This window comes from Spermophilus citellus (assembly GCF_964194105.1).
Source record: "Spermophilus citellus genome assembly, chromosome: 11".
In the NCBI taxonomy this organism is placed as follows: domain Eukaryota; kingdom Metazoa; phylum Chordata; class Mammalia; order Rodentia; family Sciuridae; genus Spermophilus; species Spermophilus citellus.
In genome coordinates this window covers 116,277,573-116,295,171 of record NC_138192.1, presented here as the reverse complement: position 1 = coordinate 116,295,171, position 17,599 = coordinate 116,277,573, and the positions used below count along the sequence as shown (strand labels likewise).

The 17,599-nt window shown below is 46.3% G+C and overlaps 2 long non-coding RNA genes across 3 annotated transcripts in view; both read right to left on the bottom strand.

The window, feature by feature from the left end:
• Positions 1-780: 780 nt before the first annotated feature.
• Positions 781-17,599, bottom strand: part of LOC308631356 — a 33,576-nt gene continuing 16,757 nt past the window's right edge. Inside the window, exons 2-3 of the long non-coding RNA XR_014018169.1 lie at positions 1,995-2,116; positions 781-1,048 (exon numbers count right to left, since the gene is read on the bottom strand). This is a non-coding gene — a long non-coding RNA (uncharacterized lncRNA). The remainder of the gene's footprint in view (positions 1,049-1,994; positions 2,117-17,599) is intronic.
• Positions 11,891-13,509, bottom strand: LOC308631357. Of its 2 annotated transcripts, none has more exons than XR_014018170.1 (3): positions 13,289-13,509; positions 12,195-12,299; positions 11,891-12,092 (listed from the first exon to the last, which is right to left on the bottom strand). It is a non-coding gene; the product is annotated as an uncharacterized lncRNA (long non-coding RNA). The 2 variants fall into 2 exon arrangements; XR_014018171.1 differs by lacking the exon at positions 13,289-13,509 and adding an exon at positions 13,075-13,233.

Genomic DNA, 17,599 nt, shown 5'->3' with positions numbered 1-17,599 from the left:
AAATGCCTGCTTTACCTTCTCCCAAAAACAGCTTCAAGAGATGATTAAATATGATTTCTACAACACCTAGGACAGGGCTCTGCTCTCAGTGAGTACTCAACAAAGAACTGTTGATTTGTTTTATTGTTGTTGTTGTTTGGTACCGGGGATTGAACTCAGGGGCATTCAACCACTGAGCCCATCCCCAGCCTTATTTTGTATTTTATTTAGAGACAGGGTCTCCCTGAGTAGCTTGGGGCCTCGCTTTTGCTGAGGCTGGCTTTGAACTCTAGATCTTCCCGTCTTAACCTTTCAAGCTGCTGGTATTACAAGCGTGTGCCACTACACTGGGCTCAAGAATGATTGATTTGTGATTCACCTCCTCCTCTTCTGGCAGTTGGGATGTAAGAATTTCTTCACCAGCTTTAGAAAAGCCTAGCTTTCTGGTTTGCAAGATGCAGAAGCCAACCAAGGTTGGGGTGCAGCTCAATGGTAGACCACTTGTGTAGCGCACACGAGGCCCTGTGTTCAATCTCCAGCCTCACCAAAAAAAAAAAAAAAAAAATTAAGGGAAGGTTCCAGGAACTCCTAGAAGTGGCAGGAAAGAACCCTGTTCTTTGTTCTAAGTGCACACAAAACAAACTGGGCTGCATGATAAATGAAGACATTTGCATTAGATGTCAAGAAAAACTCACTGTGTTGGGCGCTGGTAAACTTTTTTTTTTTTTAAGAGAGAGTGAGAGAGGGGAGAGAGAGAGAGAGAGAGAGAGAGAGAGAGAGAGAGAGAGAGAGAGAGAATTTTTAATATTTATTTTTTAGTTCTCGGCGGACACAACATCTTTGTTGGTATGTGGTGCTGAGGATCGAACCCGGGTCACACGCATGCCAGGCGAGCACGCTACCACCTGAGCCACATCCCCAGCCCCATGGTAAACTTTCAAAGGAGGTCATGGTGTTCTCCTTTCTGGAGATGCAGAAATGGTAGAGGCTGCTTTTATCCTAGATGGCTGGAATGAGATCCTTGCTGCTGTCAGGTGGACTGACAGGTGTCTCGTGTTCTTGTGTGGACCTGAAATCAAAGCAAAGCAAAAACACAAGAGTCCTGGAAGTCAATGCCTCACAGCCCAGAAGATTCCCTGGAGCACACTCAAGTCACAGAAGCTATGTCCAGGGCCACTTCTTTGTCTCCAGGGTGAGACAGGATTGGGGACAAGTTGTGAGGAATTAATGACATCTTATCCCTGCAGGAATCTGAGCTCCTTGGGAGAAAGGTGTGGTCTAAACACCAGGTATTGTTATAATGAATCAGAATTTCTTCCCTTCAAATCCCTTCTGCACCTTAATACTCTTAACGATGAACCATTTCTAGGAAAGGAGAACAGGAGGCTGGAGACATCACTTTCCAACTTTCAGCCAGGCTTCCCAAGCTCTTTTCTTCTCGGGGATCAAATGTCTCCAAATGTCCAGACACCCTTCTGTCTAAACAGGAAATTCCCTATTCCTGACCTCTACCTTTCCCTTCTTTTCCTTCCTCGGTTTTCTTTACCCTTTGACCTGAACATAATATAAATATTTAATCTCATTTAGTACCTGAAAAATTATCTTTATTTATTGTGTTTATTTAGGTGCAAGTTACTTAAAAACAAAACAGGAACTACAGGATTGGGTCAAATGGGTCTGATTTTTCCACTGGAGGTCATCCTTTGGGGTATTTAGATAATTGACTAATTTCTACCCAAACATGCCACAGATTTTTCCAGCCATCTCCTTTTTGGTCCTTCCTTCCCACCACATCTCCTGACAAAATCCTACTCACCTTTCAAAACCTCTTTCAGATAACCCCCCTCTGTGAAGACTTTCCTGGGAGCCCCTCCTGTCCCCTGCCAGCTACCCTCCTCCTCTGCATTCCCAGAGTGCTCTGGGCAGGCTTGGTGTGGGTCTTTTCACAGCATGCAATTCTCTGGGGCCTACTGGGAGGCAATAGGTGTCCAAGCAGGACTCCAGAATCACCCTACCAGGCTTCCCAGACAGTCTTGAGACGCCAGGCAAGTGTGATCTTTCCTCTAGGCCAAAGATCTCATCTTGTTCATTTTGCTGTTGTTGTTGTTTCTGATTTTGAGGAGAGTCTATGCAATCTCTGGGGAATGAATAGAGAAGGAAGAAAAGGAACTGAAACAGTATAATTAATAAAGAAAAAGTTTGGAGAAGTTAGAAGAAAGAGGGGAGGGGAAAGGAAGGGTTTTGTAAAAGGAGAAAATACATCATTTGAGAGTGGTCGAGATGTCAAATATCCATCCCCTAAGTTAGCATCCCTCACTCCAAGACAAAGCTGCTGTGAGCGTCTGCATTGGGGTGGGCTTCTGTGCTGGGGTGAGGGTTGCTATGTCAGCTAACTCCATGCTCCTGTGCACCCCTGAAGTCTTGGGCTGAGGCTGCGGTGCAGCGACAGGACGAGGCATGAGCGGGCAGGTTCCGCCAGCCTGCCCTGGCACAGTTCAAACAGTCTGCCTCTGAGGCAGGACCAGCCTTTCTGACTACCCCGCCCCCTCCTCTACTAAGCCAGACCAGCATAGCCTCAGGCTAAAAGAAGCCTGTAGCTGTCAAGCTTGGGGATCAACTTATCCTTTTAACACAAAAGTCAGACCCTGTCATTCCCATCCTGAAGGCTCCCCAGGTGCCCAAGATATAATCCAAGGATTTTACGATGGCCCCGGTGCCTGGCAGCTTCTCTGCACTCCGTTCCTACCTGGCCTTCTAGCTGTCTCTTAAAGATACAAACGAGGCTCCCCACTCCGTCGGCTTTGTACTTGCAGTTCCATTCTGAGGAGCTACTCCTCAGACAGATGCACAGCCTGCACCCTCGTTCATTCACATGTGCCCTTTGGGAGGCATCTCCCATGACCACCTCTCTCTAGGTTATTGTGAGACTGAATAAAAATTGTAAACAGGAGGGACTTCATAAACTGGAAGATTCTGTAGAAACCTGAGTCGGCGGCAACATGCTGTAGTGGAAAATCACTGAACTCAAAGCCACAGGGTTGAGCAGGGCCCAAGGACTGATTCCATCACTTACTTCCCCTGGGACTCTGGGAAAGTCATGTAACTTTAGTTTCCTTGTCTATAAAAATATGGTCTGTTGTGAAATGGAGATACCATATGTCGGAGCAGCAATCACTGGTTCCCAGTACCAAGCAGATCATTGGTCTGGATCTGCTCATGACCGAGAAGACACGGGAGCAGCACAGAACACCTGGGTCTGATGAGGCTTAAAAGGTCTGAGGAACAAGGAGGAGTTGGACTGAAGGGACCATGGAGAGAATGAGGAGGAGGTTGTGAAGAGCAGAAAAAGCAGTTTGGCCCCCAGAGTCACTAATGGGCATTAAGGATCCATTGATGGTTTTAGAGAAGGAAACAAGAAAAATAAATGTCCTCTATGAGAAGTAGCTCAGGAATAGGGAATGCTCTGAAATCGTTGGGTTCTCTACTTCAGGGCTAGGAGGCACCCTACTGGAATGAAATGTGTGTTTCAGAGGACCAGGCCTGACTAGCATCTTCTTTCTCATAGCCAGAGCTCAGAGCAAATATTCTGTCCAGATTTCTAGAACTTGGACCTTGTATTAGTTATCTATGGATACACAACAAATTATTTCAAGAATTAGTGGCTAAAAGCAAAAATGAGCATTTATTATGTCAGTTTCTGCAGAATAGAAATGGGGGAGGGAGCCTAGGTGAGTAGTTTGGACTCCAGGTCTCTTGCAAAGTTGCGGTCAAGATGTCAGCCGAGGCTGCTGAGGTCCTCTGAGGATCTGACTAGGGCTGGGGATTCAGTTCCACAGCAGCTTCCCCACATGGATGGCAAACTGATGCTGGTTGTTGGTGAGATGCCTCAGCTCCTCACCACATAAATTTCTCCAAAGTGTTGCTTGATGGTACTTGTGACACACGAGGACATGGGCACCTAATCCCCACAGTGAGTGTCCGAGAGAGACTAAAGCAAATGCTACCATGACTCTGTGGACCTAACCTCAGAAGACACTCACCAACACTTCATGGTATTCTGACCAACTCTGATCCTCTGGGAGAGGTCTAGATAAGAGGGTGATCAGGCATCACTGGGGGCCATCTTGGAGACTGGCTAGCATGGAGAGGGAAGAGTGATGTTGAATAGAAAGATCTTGGAACCAAATAGACCTGGGTTCTAATTCAAGTCCTTGACCACTCCCTGTGTGACCTTCTTTTATATAAAACAGGTGCCAAATAACAGTGCCAATGCGGCAGACGAGTTTTTTAAGAAGTCAGCCAAGTGGCGAGTACAGAGTGCTTGGTCCAGTTCTCAGGTACAGAGCCTGGTGAAACAAAGACGGCTTTGCTTATTGGTATAATGGACAAGGAGGTGGGGCACAGTTCAACATTCGGGTGGTCAACTGAACAATGCCCTGCACCAAGGTATCCGGGCCTCATCCCTGCAATATGTGAGCACGTCACTTTGATGGCAAGAGGGACAGTGCAGATATAAACCTAGGACTTGGGATGGGGACATTATCCAGATGAGCCCAATCATGTCATCAAAGGGGTCCTTTAAGAGGCAGGCAGTAAAGGCAGAGCCAGGAGAGAGCAATGTGAGAGCAAGAGCAGAGGACTGAGTGGCACAGCCAGGAGCCAAGAAACCCAGGTAGCCAACAGCTTGAAACCGAAAGAAGCAAGGAACAGATTCTCCCTGGGAGCCTCCAGCAAGAACCATCCCTGTCAACACCTTGGTTTGGGGATCACTTCTGGCCTCCAGAATAAAAGAATAAACTTGTTCTCTTTTAATCCACTGTTTGCACTAATTTGTTATGGCAGCAAGAGGAAACTAACTCAATCCTTTGAGAGTGCCTAACTGACACCTGGGGCTTAAGGAGGAGGCTGGATGGGGAGAGAAAGGACAAAGGAGGAGCAGGAGGAAAAGGTGCACGCACGTTACTGAACCTCTAAGGACAACCCGCCACCCTCTTGCAAGTCAGGGTGAGCCCTAACTCTCTAGGCGCTGGAGGTGAGGGAAGGAATGGGTTTGGGACCCAAATGCAAATGAGGTAGAAAGCAAAGGGCAAGACAGTGGTTTTGCAGCCGACTGGCCAGGCCATGGACTTGACTTTGACAAGGGGAGCAATCTGCAAACTGTTTTCTCCCCTCTGAAAAAGGACACGGAAAGGCTCCAGGAAATGCCACCTCTAAAAACCTTGAGGGGGTGAAGAGGAAGGGGAAAGACAGCTTGTGTTCCTCTGTCCCACTTGCTGCTTTGTGACACTGAGAAAATCTGTTTTACCTCCACTGGCCTCAGTTCCTCTGTCTGTCAAATGAGACATTTGGGGATCACATAGGTGGATGCATGCAGGATATTCCATACAACAAAACAGTAAGCAATTAGCACATGGCAGCTGTTATTATGGTAAGCAAGTTCATTTAGAAGCATTTATGAAGTACTTAATGTCTATGAGACAGTATAGACACTTGATAATAAGACATTGTCAGTTCCTTGTGAGTTTATGGTCAAGTGCAGGACACAGGAAGTTCCTACAGGGCATCGAGGCCAGGCTGGAGAGTCCTAAGATTATGGGTACTCTAATAGGTAAGCAAAGAATTATTTCTGCAGCAAGACAGACTTCAACCCCATGGTCAACCTGAGAGCACTATGTGGATCTAAAGAAGGCAATCAAAGTCTGGTCATTCCTTTTCCACACCCCAAAGTCACCATGTGTAAGACAGCAGCTATGGCTGAGGATATGTAGCTCAGTAGTAGAACACTTGCCTGGCATGCATGAGCCTTGGATACCATCTCCAGTACCACAAAAGATAGAAAAAAGAAAGGAAGGAAGGAAAGAAAGAAAGGATGGAAAGGAAAGAATGAGAGAGCAACTGTTCTTGGTTGGTGTTAAGATTTCAGTAAAATAGCTGGGTGTGGTGGCGCATGCCTGTAATCCCAGCAGCTCTAGGAGCTGAGACAGGAGGATCACAAACTCAAGGTCAGCCTCAGCAAGGCCCTAAGCAACTTAGTGAGACCCTGTCTCAAAAAAGAAAAGAAAAAAAGACAAGAAAAAAAAGAATGGGGGTCTGGTCTAGGGCTGTAGTTCTATGGTAAAAGTGCCCCTGGGTTAAATCTTCAGTACCAAAAAAAAGAACAAAAAAAGGATTTCGATAAAATAATCCACATAGTGATGGCTCCATTAGTAGCAGTTACTCTTATTAGTATAGAGAACCCAAGCTTTGGAATTATGCAGTTCTTTATTCCAAATCTAATGGATGCACTTACAATCCGTCTGATCTTATAGTTTAAATTTACTAAGTATCTGCTGATCATCCATGAAACCAGAATGATCCCCCTTACTTACAGAGATGTCATGAAGTTGAGAGATTTTTCATGCAGTGAGCCTGGCACTTGGTAGAGTCCATAAAAGAAAGGTACGTTGGCCAGGCTCACCTGTAGGGAGAAGCTCCCCAGAAATTGAATGATACTGGAGGGTCGTTCTGTTCCCTCAACTTTTGTTGCTCACCTGGTTGGCCCTGCTCAGAGAGATGGCGAAGGTGCTAAATTCTTGCTCCATACCAGACATGGCTAATAGAAAAAAGTAAATACTGAGCCATGAGCAGTGCCGGCCAGAATACCTACAGGATCCTCTGTTCCGTGCACAGCCACCTTCAGGCAGCCTTGCCAGGGCTCCCCTCTGGTCTGGTGCAAAGGCAGTGCCTCCATCTTGAGGAGCCACACTGACTTCTCCCTGACAGAGGCTCTCATTGACCCTCCTTGCAACCCAGCTGAGTGGGGCAAGAAGGCAGATGTGTCCCGTCTACAAATAAAACCCACATGATCTCCCAGGAGAGCAAAAAAACAGAAGCTTCTATCTAAGCGCCTGTGTTAGGGGCTGGGCTGAGCTGCCCCCTTAAGAAGGGACTAGTACTATTATACCCATTTCCTGGTAAGTAAACTGAGACCTAGAGAAATGAAGTAGCTTGCTGCAGATGGTAAGAATCAAGATTCATATCTAGTCATCCAACTTTGGAAAGGTTTTAGTCAGTTTTTTTTTTTTTTTTTTTTTTTGCTGCTGTGACTAAAGGACTCGACTAGAACAATTGTGGAGGAGGAAAAGTTTATTGAAGGGCTCACAGTTTCAGAGGTCTCAATCCATAGACAGCAGGCGCCACTTCTCGGGGCTCAAGGTGAGGCAGGACATCATGACGGAGGGAAGCAGCAGAGGGAAGAGGCTCACATGATGATCAGAAGCAGAGAGACAGACTCCACTCAACAGATAACAAATATATGCCCAAAGCCACACCCCAATTCCCACCTCCTCCAGCCACACCCCACCACCCCAGTTACCACTCAGTTAAGCCCTGTCAGGGGATTAATCACTGATTGGGTTCAGACTCTCACAACCCAATCATGTCTCCTCTGAACCTTCTTGCATTGTCTCACAAGTGAAGTTTTGGGGGACACCTCAATCCAAACCATACAGAAGCCCTGATTTTCCCACCAGGGCATGCTGACACAGCCTGAGGGACCCACAGTGCCAGAAATTGCCCCCTAGCTAACCACGGACTCGGGGAGGCTAAGAGGTAGCAGATGCCCACATGGGCATCTGTGGAATCCCAAGAGGCTCCCTGCCTTGATAGGATCCAACCAGACTCCTCTAGCTCCTGCAGGACCCTGTCCCCCACCCTCCTTCAGAGCCTTCTCCATTGCTCCTCCTTCCTTTGAGGAGCTGGAGAGAAATCTGCTAAAACCCCTCCCCAGTACCCCCAGGTCAGCCCTGGGGAAAAGGCCTTCTTGGCTAAGGACACCAAAAACTTATCAACCTTTCCCAAGCCCTTCCCAGGCAGGGAATTAGAGCAAGAAGACAGAGGGGGAGGAGGAGCCATTGACCGAAGCTTCCCCCCAAACACAGAGCCAGTCCCAAGCGTCCTGAGGACTGGAGCCCAGCAAGTCGCAACTCACCCAGAGTTCCTCCCCTGCAGCTGCACCAGCTAATTATAAGGGAGAGTTGAAAGGAAGGCTCCAAACTCCACATGACAGTGCGATTTGGTCTTCACCCTCCTTCTCTCCTCCTCCCTTCCTCCTCTCGGTTCCCTTTCCTTTTCTCCCCCCTTGTTTGGTTCCTGGCAGTGTGCTCAGGGTGGGTGTGGGTCAGCGGCGTGCACAGAACCACATGCTTCCTGGAGCCACAGCAGGGACTCTGCCTCCTGACCCAACACCATGGCACGTCCATTGGTTCCCTTGAGAAACAAGCGAACAAGTGGCTTAGACTTGTCCCCCTCCTGCTGTCCTCACCTCGCACTGTACAATGTGCTTACCGATTCACAAAGACACTTAAGAACATTCTTTACCCCAACAACCCCATATCATACACTATTAATAATTTGGTGTCGTCAACTCGTGACACTCTCAAAGCTTATATGTCCAGGTTCTCGTATCAAGAACATCCCAAGATCCTTCACAAAGAATCTTAACTGTAATTGACATCAGCATAGGCTTAAGGAAGGGACGTCACAGTGGGGGGCTGAGGGATGGATGAGGTGCCACCCACTTTATAGATGAGAAAACTGAGGCCAAAAGCATATACCACTGTGTCTGCAGACCTTAGCTAAATAGGAGCTAGAGGGGTGGTAAAGAGAAAGGGATGCCCTGGCAGGGTCAACAGAGAATTAGCAGGGACCTGGGTGGGTCAGTAAATTGGACACACAGGGAAACCAACAGGATTCCACTTGAAGCCTCCAGCTTGACCAAATCCAAGTTTTTTGGGATCTGGAACCAGGTGTGCTGTGTGGGTCTGGAGAATAAGATGCTGGTGGACCCACATGGCCCCTCACTGAGGTGGAATGCATGTCCCCAGACAAGGCAGCCAAGAAACAGAGGAGGAGACGCTTGCCGGAGCGACTCAGGAACACTTGGTTCCATGGTATGAGTCCAGCCATGCAAACAGGGAGAACTTGCCAGAGCTGGAAACCTGCAACCAGCTGTTTCCTCCCCTCCCCAGTCTTCACACGATTTCATCCTGGTCAGGTCCTCTGACAGCTAGGATCCAACACTGGCAAATCCATCTACAACAGAAGGATCCAGACACTACTGTTCACAGGCAGCCGCAGAGCTCTGTGCAACCTTTGAGATGTTCCTGCAGCCTTGCAGTCATAACTGTCCCTCTCTCCTGGCTCCCGGTAGCCCGAGGCTACCAGCCCATGCTCCCCATACCCCGTGCACAGTCCGAAGTCATCCCTAGACCTGCCGAGATCTGACCAATGGCCGCCCGTTTCCCCAGACCCGGATCCCAGAGCCTCTGCTCTCCGCATCCACAGAGCCCTCGCTAGACACCCATTCTCATGGGCTGGAACTGCTAAGATCTGATTTGTTTTTCTCCAACCACACCTAAGCTCCCTCAGCTTCTATCTCATGCTTTATCTTCTCAGAGGCTCATCAAAGAGAAAGAAGAGGAGTGTGATGAGAGTAGTTCTAAATAATGGCATAAGGAAAGGGGGAAAGATCTACAGACGAGTCTAAGAATCCCTCCCTGCTAGCTTATTCTTCCAAATGACCTAGTGGGAAATTTAATTAAGAAGATCAACTGGTCAAGTTTTGGGAGGGCCTTTGGAATTCTCCAACAATCTCCAAAGGACTTGAGAAATGTTTGGAAACAGAAAGTTAATCATTGTGGAATCATTCAAAAACAAAAAATAAAAATAAAAACACTGAAATGACCTGACCCAAATATTGCTTCCTCTTAAGATACAATTCCACACTGACATACACCCTATTTGTCTAGGTGCCCGGCTTCCTACATACAAATAAATGTGTGCCTACAACATCTGCAGGGACTGAAGATGCCAGAGATTGTGCCCACCCTCATGGAGTCACCAGAATCAACAAAGAAAATATAGAACATCCAGTTTTGCATTTTAGGTAAACAACAAATACTTTTTAATATATATGTCTCAAATATTGAATGAGATATATATATATATATATATATATATATATATATATATATATATATATATATATATACACACACACTAAAACTTGCTATTTATCTGAAACTCAAATTTAACTGGACATTCTAGATTTTATCTGGCTTTCTAGCCATAAACATCTACTTCTAGGTCCCCAACAGAGGTATCCTGACCCAAGCCCATGTAGATATTCCCCCATGAACATGACCCTTGACCCATTGTGAATTTTCCCTATTTTCATATAACCATCTGACATTATCCAGGGCTGAGGATCTAAGGAATAGCAGACTTTTTTCCAGGACTTTCTGCATCTGCCTGGCTCCTCAACTCACTCAGGAATGTGGTCTGTGACTCAAAGGATAAAGGGAAAGGGGTGCTCAGATTCTCAAAATGTCAAAGACCTTAGGCATCCCAGAAGGTTATTATATCACTCCTTCTAAATTCTTCCTCTACTGCAGCCCTGGGAGAGGATGTTTGAGTAAGGACAGGATGAAAGTATTGGCTCATATAAAAAAGTTTAATTCCCAGGTGCTAGAAAAAAAATCAAAGTGGCTTAGATTGCTCTTTCTGGTTTCTAAGGTAACATCACAGAGATGGCCTGGGCGGAGGTGGTGCTGTCTTAGTAGATCTGTGGCTAACAGACGGGAGGAGTGGTTTTGTGCCTGTTGAGAATGGCTCCCCACCCTGCACTCTGGGCACAGAGACTGGCCATGTCATGGGGCATCCCAGGATATTCCCATGCCCTTTCCCTGCACACAGCATGGACAGCTGTGCACCCTCCAAGTCGGTGAGCTCTCTCCTAGTAAGGAGGAAAAAAGATCTCCCAAGGGCTTGCTAGGGTCCCTGGAAGCATCTCCCGTGGGGCTTTTCTCTTGCTGGGCACGTGTAAACAAGACTCCCTCATGTTCTGACTCACTCTGAAATGAGCTCCACTCAGAGCCCGGGTCTCTCTCTGGCAGCTTGGCAGTCAGCCTGGGAAGGTGAGGGAAGGAGCAAGCTAAGGCTCAAGGCTTCCAGATGGGATTTTGGAGGTCTCTGGGGACTCTCTCTTGAAAAACAGAGTCTTCAGGATCTGCAAAAAAAGGTCTCTGGTCTGGTCTCCTAGAACCCAACCAGATTAGAGAAAAGTGATGGAATTCCAAGGGTCCCTGAGGAAAATAAAGAAAAACAGAAGAATAAAATATAGCAAGAGTACTGCAGGAACTTCCTAAGAGTGAAAAATGCCTGGCCTAAAAACAGACAGAAGAATGAACCTTTGTCAGGAACTCCTGTCCTTCAGAGTGGACATGACCTGAAGAGACACAGTCCCAGTGCTCTCTGTGTGGGTTAAAAAGAGGCCTTGGTGACGGCCAAGTACCACTCAAAATCAGGAAGTCTGTGAAGATGTCTGTGGATGTAGAGGAAACCTCTCCGACGGCTCAAGGGAAGAGAGAGGTTTTGGAAAGAGTAACAGGAATGGCGTGGGGTTGTGACAAAGGGGCTATGGGTTCCTGGGACAGGAAATCCAAAGCCCTGTGATCCAGGACCACTCTCACCCATCTTTAACCCATGGGCTCCATCCTCCACGCTTGCTACTGAAAATTTGTTCATCTTGTCCTGATCACAATATCCCAGCCTAAGACTTCTCAGCTCCCACAAGCGTCCCAGCGGGTGCCTTTTTTTTGGACCTTCCATTCATACTCATGAAAGAGGAAATCTAATTGGCCCAGCCTCACCTGGGGATGGACCCTCACAGGGTCTGAAAAGGCTCCAAGCACTGACCCTCACTACCCAGGAACAGAGGCAGAAGAGCAATGCCTGAAACAGAAGGGAAACAGGAACGAAGAGGAGAAGCAAGGTCACCTTTAGAAGAGGTGTCCATAACGAAGAAGAAGAATGTAGACTCCAAGTCACAAGCTCATATGGTTTATTGGGCACTATGTGAAGACTCTGTTATATATAATCCTGTTCCGTATTCCCTCCAGTCTTACACAGTCGGCTGATATTTCCATTGTACAGATTAGGAAAGCTGAAGCTCAAGATAGTAAGTGACTGTGGTCTCTCAGCCACTTGGTAGAGGCATCTGGTCCCACTCACATTGAACGACTCTTATCCAGTATGTTTTCAGGTAGAGTCAGCCACCAAACAAGGTCCTTCCTCTGCAAGTAGAGTCAAATGAAACTCAGCATTAAAGGGCAATCTACTCTCCAAAGCCCCCTGAACAAGAAGGAATAGGAAGGAGCTGGGCTGATGGCACATACCTATAATCCCAGCAGCTCAGGAGGCTGAGAGGCAGGAGGATCACGAGTTCAAAGCCAGCCCCAGCAACTTAGCAAGGTCCCAAGCAATTCACTGAGACCCCATCTCTAAATGAAATACAAAAAAAAAAAAAAAAAAAAAAAGGCCTGGGATGTGGCTCAGTGATTAAGTTCCCCTGGGTTCAATTCCTGATATCACCCTACCCCCCACCCCAGAAAAAAAGAATAGGAAGGGAGAGGAAGGATGAAGGGAGGAAAGTGGATTTTTTCTTTGAAGAAATAAGAAGACAGCAATGGCAGGAAGGTGGGAGAAGTCTGGCCTCAGAACCCTGGGGGAGAGTGGGGGCAGGGGAGAAAAGTGGAATCCAAGGCCACAGAAAAGTACCCACTTTAAAGGAGTGATTTTGTTGTTGTTCTTTGTTCCTATACCGGAAGTGCCTATTAAAAAAAAATCCTGCTGTTGCTCCAGCAACAGATAGAAGCAGAGCCCTGCAAAGGCTTTAGCAGGTCCAGAGCATTTTCTATCCCCAACTCCCCAACATTTCTCTTGTCAAGGGGAAAAGGGCAGAGTCCTGCCCAGGCACACTGCTGAGAAGACCCAGCAGAAACCCGAGTTCCACTTGAACTAGAACAAAAATTAAAGACAGGAATAGTGGAACAAATGGCAGGGGTACTCTGGGCTCTGCCCAGTTATACCTGAGGACTGTGACCGTGACAGACCAAAATCAAGCCCTGGAGAGAATACACAAGAAAAGGAAGAAGAGAGATGTTCAAAGCTGAAACGGGTGTGAGTGTGCACACACACACACACACACACACACACACTCCTAGAGACCCACAAACACACACAGTAATAGAGACCAGAGAGAGAAAGGAGACTGACTGTCTTGTTTATCCTCGTGCAGAACATCTGGATTTCTCAGTGAGACCTGACTTGGGTCTTTTCCTCATTTTCCAGCTGCACCGAATGGTGAAATGCCTGGCGTGAGGGGCACGGTGAGTCAGCCCAGATTAAACTTTGTCCCTCTGCCCTCCGCTTTGCTCTTTGCCAGACCACACAGCTTCTCTCCCTGTCCTGCCAAGCTGGCTTAGCTCACCATCCAGGTAACGCACTTCAAAGGCACCAGGGTGAGCTGGGACGGGCTGGGCCAACCTCAGGACAGGAGCAGATTCCAAAAGGCACTGGCCCAGACGCTCCTCATCAATTTTCTTGAATGCCTCTCCCCCACCTCCCTCACTTCCCTCACACTTTGAATAACCCCTGGAAGTCAGAAGTGGAAAACCCAATTTTTCAGCAAGGCTGTCAGCTTCTTCGGCACCGCCGGCCTGTGCGACTCTGTTATTGAGAAGTTGACCAGATGTCAGCCAATGTCAAAGCCCAGTTCTGCAATATGACTCTGTATGTTCTTTCCCGGAGTGGATTGTACTATCTAGGACAGTCAGAGAGACCTGGGGGCGGGGGTGGGGTGCTCATATGACCAGAGAAACAGAACATTGATCAAAGTGTGTGTATGGTAGGGATGCCCCTTTGTGTGGACCTTATGACCTCAAGGCCAGTGGCCTGCATCTTTCTTAAGACATCACCCTTTTGTCACATTCTACTAACTATGGGTGTCTCCCGTGGAAAACCAGAGATCTCTGCCATCAGGAGACATACTCTTCTTTGTGTCCCTGGCAACCCAAAGTGAAGCCCAGTGCTAACGTGATAGTGTTAGGAGTCTACAGAGTTGGGTTCATTTGCTGGTGGCCTCCTCTGACTTCTTTGAAACACTACAGAACTTGAGAATTAGGAAAGTAAAGTCACCACATTTCTTCCCCTCTCCAGGTCTTTCTTCCTTGCCAGTTGGGTTCACGCAGGAGATTCAGTACTGGTCCAAGAACTCAGAGCCTAGGAATCATGGATGACCCCTGTGTAATCCTGGACATGTCACTTGGCCTCTATAATAATGTTGCTTCACACCACTTTCTGCTTGACTCAGGAACTCAAATTATTTAATTTTAATTCATTTTAATTCAAATAGTCAAATGTGCCTAATAGCTATCCTATTAGAAAGTACAAACTTAGAAAATTTCCTCATTTTCCAAAGGAATTTAGAATAAGAACAATCCTACCTCTTGGATTGTCATGAGGGTTAGATGAGACAATTATTGAAAATGCTTCATTGGATTATCTGATGTATAATGGGCAATGTTACAGAGAGATCAGTTTGTTTCTTTAATTAACATTATTAGTCTCAGTATTGCCATTGTCATTATCATCCAGCTTAAATTTAAAAAAAGAAGAAGAACTTAGAAATCTTCCTGTTTAGCCCAATTTTACTGGGAGAGAACCTAAGGACAAAAGTGGCATTGATTCGACGAGCACTATGAGAGGCAGAAACCCAAGATTGTCCCCAACAATCCATGTTCCTGTGTGATCCCATCCCTGGGGTGTGGGTGAGACCTGTGACTTGCTTTTTACCTCTAGACTCTGGCAAGGGTTATGGAACATTGTTCCTGAGGTTGTTACCTTATATGGTAAAGGTGAAAAGATTTTTGCAGACATAATTAAAGTCCCTGAGCAGGGGACTTTGAGTTGCTCAAAAGGGTAAGCCTGACATAATGAGGAAAGCTTTTCAAAGAGGGGCTGGGTGTTCCCTAAAGTCAGAAACAGGCCCACAATGACATTTCAATAGGCCCAGCTAAACCATGCCTACCCAATATGAGACAAGAAATAGGTGTCATTTGTGGCAATGTATCTCATAGCATAGAAAACTAAATCATATACTTGAAAATAGTCTGTTGCATTTCCTTTAAGTGTAAGTGGTGTGAGAGAGAACCATATGTGTGTGTATATGTGTGTGTGTGCACGCACGTGTGTATCAAACTCTGTCCCTAACTCATCCTGACTGTGGTCTATTCCTGTGTTTTAGTCAGCTTTTTCACTGCTGTGACCAAAAGACCTGACAAGAACAATCTTGAAGGCGGAAAAGTTTCTTTGGGACTCTCAGTTTCAGAGGTCTCAGTCCATAGGCGGCCAGTTCCATTGCTCTGTGCGTGAGGTGAAGCAGAACATCATGGCAGAGGGTGTGGTAGAGGAAAGACACTGGGGCGTGGTACCAGGAAGCAGAGAGAGAGAGAGAGAGAGAGAGAGAGAGAGAGAGAGACTAGCTCTGCACACCAAGGACAAAATATATACCCCCAAGGCACCCCCAGGGACCCTCCAGTCACACCCTTCCTGCCTACAGTTACCCACTACAGTTACCAATCCCTATCAGAGTATTAATGCACTACTAAGGTTAAAACTCTCATAACTCAATCATTTCACCTCTAAACCTTCTTTGGGGGACACCTCATATCCAAACCATAACATTTCACCCCTGGCCCCCAAAACTCATGCCCATCTCATAATGCAAACTATATTTAATCCATTTTTAAGAGTCCCCACAATCTTAACAGTTTTAGCATTGCCCAAAAGTCCAAGTCCAAAGTCTTCTCTGAGACTCAAGGTGAACTCTCAGCACGAGCCCCTGTAAAAACCAAACGCATGTTACACATGTCCACCATATAAGGCACAGAGTAAACACTTCCATCCCACCAGGGAGAAATAGGGCAGAGAAATAAGGAATAGGGCCTAAGGAAGTCCATCTGGGCACACATGTCCTGTAGCTCCACATCCAACACCTGGGGCACATCACATCATGATATTTTCTCCAAAGGGCTTGTGTAGCTCCGCCCTGTGGCTTGGCTGGTTGCAGCCCATATGGCCCCTCTCTTGGTTTGTCTCTGCTTGATTCCTGCAACTTTCCTCAACAGATGTCCTTTTCTTATAGTATCTCACAAACAAGCTTTTGGGGGACATCTGATATCTAAACCATAACACCTGGTTTGTTGGAAAAGCAAGGTCTGCTTGAGGCATTCATCACACAGTTATTGACCTTCTGTTCTATCCCCTTAACACACCTTGGCCACCTCGACTACCTCAAATTTGTACTTATTTGTTCCTGTCTATCTTCCCTGCTATATTGCAACCCTTGAGTATACAAAGACTTTATCTGACATTCGAGTCGCAGCTCCTGGCTCCAGAACTGGTACATAGTAAGTGCTCGATAAATAAATACTTGCTAACTGAAGAAGTTTCCAAGAGGGAGACAGGCTTGGGATAACTCTTGACTGGTGAAAAAATGTTGACCTACCAAAACAGGGAGGAAGGCCATTCCTAGCAAAGGTGGAAAGGAACAGTCCCTGCTTTTTGAGTTTTCCCCCATTTTACTGTAAAAACTCTGGTGGAGCTGGTAGATAGACACACCTGGAAAGGTTTTAGTAACTGACTAAACAAAACAGATGGACACATGGAAGAATATAATCAAAAAGTATCCCATTTAAATCATTTAAAAAATCATTTAAACAAAAAGCAATTTTTGAAAAGGCAATGGATCTGAATAGACATCTTTCCAAAGCAGATATACCAATAGCCAGTAAGTACATGAAAAGATGCTTAACAGGCAAATCAAAATTACACTGGGCTATAATGTCATACATACCCAGTAGAACAATTAAATCAAAAGTCAGATAAAGATACGTGTTGGCAAGCATGTAGACAGTCAGAACCATCATATTCTGCTCCAGGGAATGCTCAAGGTATAGTTACTTTGGAATATAGTCTGGAAGTTCCTCAAAAAGTTAACCATAGAGTTAGTTACCGTATGAACCAACAATCTCTTCCAAGGTATATCACCCAAGAGAAATGAAAACATATGTTCATGCAAAAACCTGGGCATGAATGTTCGTTTTGGCATCATTCTTAATAGCCAAGAAATAGAAACAATCCAAGTTTCCATCCACTGACAAGTGAATAAACAAAATATGGTATGTCCACATAATGGAATATTGTTCAGCCATAAAGAGAAATGACAATATACTGATCCATTCTACAACATGGTTGACTCTCAGAAACAGCATGCCAAGTCCAAAGAAGGCAAACCACAAAAGGTCATGTATCATATTCTGCCGCAGTCTAGCTGGGCACAAAATAACTAAGCCACCACAAAAGCCTTGTAGATTCAAACAGCAATTCTTTATTCCCGAACTCTCACTGGCACTCTACACGCACGTTCTGGGAAAATCCACCCTCCACAGGGCTCTGCGTACCAAATACCCTCTGAATCCCGGGAGAACTCAACGGGAACTCAAGGAGCGGGCTCCTGAGGCAGCAGGATACGCCCTATTCCCAGCAGGATCCACCCTAAACCTGGAACCGCCCTAATCCCTGAGCAAGGTCAACTTTCAAACCCAAACTCTCAAACATTCATGCAATGTCACTGCAAATGACCTAGGTCCAAGGCAAGCCCATTTCCACAATGGAGAGTCCTCCTTCTAAGCAACATTGAGTAGGCTGACAAGGAAATTGCCATGCGTCATTCCTACTT